The sequence below is a fragment of the Moschus berezovskii genome, chromosome X (genome assembly GCF_049115385.1).
Source record: "Moschus berezovskii isolate FMDL1 chromosome X, NW_MosBer_1.0, whole genome shotgun sequence".
In the NCBI taxonomy this organism is placed as follows: Eukaryota; Metazoa; Chordata; class Mammalia; order Artiodactyla; family Moschidae; genus Moschus; species Moschus berezovskii.
In genome coordinates, this window is record NC_142488.1 from 137,911,419 (window position 1) to 137,915,894 (window position 4,476).

The window sequence follows — 4,476 nt, forward strand, 5'->3', positions numbered from 1 at the left end:
CAATGTTACATGCTAAATAAGGAAATTTAATTTTACTTGCAGCTAGAATATAGATTTCTTAAAGCAGAGCTGAAGAATAATGAGATTCCAGAAAAATAATCTTTGAACATCTGTGTTTTGGAGGATCAGTTCAGTTCAGTCGCTCAGTCGTGTCTGACTCTCCGCAACCCCATGAATCACAGCACGCCAGGCCTCCCTGTCCATCACCAACTCCCAGAGTTCACTCAAACTCATGTCCACAGAGTTGGTGATGCCATCCAGCCATCTCATTCTCAGTCGTCTCCTTCTCCTCCCGCCCCCAACCTTTCCCAGCAGGTGGGGATAAATAGATAAGATATTGTTGACAGTCACGGAACTCATTGCATTTCCTCAGATATAAGAAAATAAGGAACCTAGGTTAAGGTGATAGTAGTAATAATTGAGATGAAAACACATTAAAAGTTATTCCATTAATAACCAACAAGGCTTTATAATAGTTTAGATCCATGAGGATAAATGGAAGGTTAAAGTCAAGGATGACTAGAAAAGCCCTAGACATAAGAATGGTAGAGTGAGAAAAGCACCATTTGGGTTTTATCTGGTTCTCTCACTAATTAGATGTGTAAACCAAAACAAGTCACATTAATTCTGAGCTTTGCTTCTCACTCTATAAAATGAAGGGATTATATCACTGTACTTAATTATTCTCTAAACAGTGAAATTGGAAGAAAGAAAGAAACTAAGAAGGAATGATAAGAGTTTCACAATTCAAATGGTTTTTCAGGCAAAGGTGGTATATCTAAGTTTGATATATGGGAGAAGGGACAACAATACTTAGAGGTAAGGTGAAAATCAACAGTGTGAATTTATGTGTTATAAGAATTACAGTCCTCTAAAAGATACATGTCCAGGGTAAACCACAAATATCACATGTGAACAAAGAAGCAAATAAAATTATTATTCTTTATGTTTATATCACTGAGATTCAGTCTCCTCTTGGATTATTTTAAAACCCTATTAAATATCGTGCCCAAAGTAGTTTTGATAGTTAACAAATGTACTTAAATTTAAAGTCCTTAAAAGTAAAGTTGCTGAAATATGGATTCAGATCCCAGTCTAATGAGAAATCAACATAATGTTATGGAAGCACAGAGGAGGGAATGTAGCTGTACTTTGAAAGCTTTAATGAAAATATACATAGAAAACTTTAATGAGAAACTGCTAAAAATAACTTTTCCAAGAATATTGTAAACATAGTGTTCAGAAAACTAAGAATGCAAAAACTTTAACTGAAGGTCAAATTGAATCTCTACTTTATCTCAGTTAGTTCTCAAACATTTAATAGTATTTCCATTCTTTGTCACCACAACCCAGAGAGTGATAAATTACACCCCACAGCACTTTTTTGGTTCTTCCTATATTTCTCCTATATGAGGAGGTGAATGAGGCATTGCAAAGTGGTAGGGAAGCACTCTTTTTTAATTCTTTTAACTGGGTCAATGCTTCTTTAAAAAAAAAAAAGAAGAAGAAGAAGAAGAAGTAATATTTGAGTGCCGCTGTGGCAAATATACCTTTCAAAACCTTGTTATTTTGAAGTTTCCTCTACAATTTGGGTAGATGGAAGCTGATGGCAATTGGACCTTATTAGTGACTTGGTCAATCTCTCTTCCTTAGACATCAGATCTCTCCACTACTGACAACACACATTCCCCAACTCAGAAGCAGGTTGAAGATTCAATTGTGTGTTACTTGTTTGGAGATTATATTTTCCAATGGAAACAATTTTCTAAATGATAAGTGTGTTAGACAATTACCTTTTAAAATGTATGTAAGCTACATGCTCACTGAATATCAGGTATTTATTTCAAATCAAATTTACAAAGAAATATTTGTAATCATGACAATTTTTAACACAAATTGTTAAATGAATAATAAACCAGTAATACATATAGTTTGATGTAGGAAGAAAATCAGGTTAAATTAAGAGGATGATGAGGTAATACCTACATATTTTTACAGACTAAAAAGAAGCTAATGAGGAACAGAATATCCCACTCCAAAATATGCCTCATGGGTATCTTGATTATTTTGAATTAAAGTTATTTAAGAAACAGCCAATACATGAAGGATATTCTGCAGAAGTAGGTGAAAAATAAGAGTATAAGGCATCCTTATCACCAAAATCAGGGAATTTAGAGCCATGAAGTATATATAAACATACCTTGTTAATGCCTCATTAATTTGCTACCCCAAGACTAAACTTGTCTTTTTAATTCTTCATAAATTGTTTATTTTTCTTCAAAGTATAAAACCTGCCTTCTTTGGTAACTTCCTTGAGTCTCATTTTTTAATAAGATCCTGTACATACAAAATTATATTATTTCTTACTAGAGCAGCCAAAGAACCAAGAAGATAAGAAGGGAAGTGTTTTCCTGCCCTACTAGACTTTCTGGGGAAATTGGCAATTTCAGGGATTTTCGAGATTAGGTTCTTTAGAATATCTACTGTTTAATTTAGTCATATAGGTTTTCTTTACACGTGAGCTTAAAGACCAAGCAGTTATATTTTGTATTAAGAATCAAGAGGAAGAACATGGAATGTACTGAAATGCATTGCTGTCATCAAACCCACACAGGAAATGAAGAAATTAGGAGTAATCCCATTAAACTGAGAAATAGGAGTTCATTATTTGTTCTTCTATTTCATAATGTAATGGAGGGCCTAGCTGATGCATTAAGCCAATAAAATAGATAGAAAATGCATGAATAAGAGAATAAAAGTATAGCCTTTGTTTGTAGATTATATGATTGTGTGTGTCACACACACACATGCATATATATATATATATATGTTTCTCATGCTCTGTGTGTGTGCATATATATATATATACATGCATATATATATATATATATATGTTTCTCATGCTCTGTGTACACATACATATATAGCAAATACATGGGAATATAATTATTATTAGCAAAATGACTAAATTAAAAAAAGAGAGAGAACAATGTAAAAGTATGATCCTTTTTTTGTAAGCTAAATTTGTTCTATTTCTGACTATGTTTGAATGTATAAAAGATGCATTCCAAACTGTTAACATCAGTCACTACTAGGAAGTAGTTTGGGAGGATTAGAGGATAGGAGCGGAGAAGGGAATGGCAAGCCACTCCAGTACTGTAGACTAGCAAATCCCATGGATGGAGGAGCCTGGTAGGCTGCAGTCCGTGGGGTCGCTAAGGGTCAGACACGACTGAGCGACTTCACTTTCACTTTTCACTTTCACACATTGGAGAAGAAAATGGCAACCCATTCCAGTGTTCTTGCCTGGAGAATCCCAGGGACGGGAGAGCCTGGTGGGCTTCCGCCTATGGGGTCACACAGAGTCGGACACGACTGAAGTGGCTTAGCAGCAGCAGCAGCAGAGGATAGGAGAGGGTGGTACAACAAAGGACTTTAACTTTTTATTTGATAAACTTATACATAATTTGCAATCTTTAAAGTGAGCCTAAAATTTAATTTTAACCACTTTAAACCCAAGAAATGATTAAAGTTTGCAATGAACTCTTGCAATAATCTTCATCTAGATTCCCCAATATAGAGACAATTGTATGATATAATTAGACCAACAAAACGTGTCTTGTGTGTGATGATGGTATTGTGATTATTTCAGAGAATGCCCTTGTTCTTAGTAGATAAGTGTTGAAATCATATCTTGATGACATATCTTCACTCCTGTGTTTTACACAGCATTATTTACAATAGTCAATACATGAAAACAACCTAAGTGTCCATAGACAATATAAACTCTACGTTGTTTCCTTCCATGGAATTAAATCCTTCCATCTTTCATAAAAGAAATTTTCCTGGAAAAATAATCTAATATTGAAGAATAAAAGCTATACTGCTAAATAAACCATGGGTCAAAGAGGAAATAAAAACTAAAAATAGAATGTAATTGGAAATGAAGGAAACAGTACCCTGAAAACTATAAGACACTGATGAAAGAAACTGAAGATGATAAAAACAGATGGAAAGATATACCATGTTCATGGATTGTAAGAATTAATATTGTTAAAAAGACCAGACCACCCAAGGAAATCGACAGATTCAATACAATTCCTATGAAAATATCAATGATATTTTTCAATTAGAACAAATAATCCTAAATTTAGATGGAAACACAAAAGACCCTAAATAGCCTAAGCAATCTTGAGAAAGAAAAACAGAACTGTAGTAATCAGCCTCTCTGAATTCAGATTATAATACAAAAAGCTATAGTAGTCAAAACAGTATGGTACTGGCACAAAAACAGATATACAGATCAATGGAAAAGGATAGAAATCCCAGAAATAAGCCCGTGCACTTACAGTCAAAAAATCTATGGCAAAGGAGGCAAGAATATACAATAGATAAAAGACAGTCTTTTAAACAAGTGGTGCAGGAAAAACTGGACAGCTACACGTAAAAGAGTGAAATTAGAATATTCTCTAACAC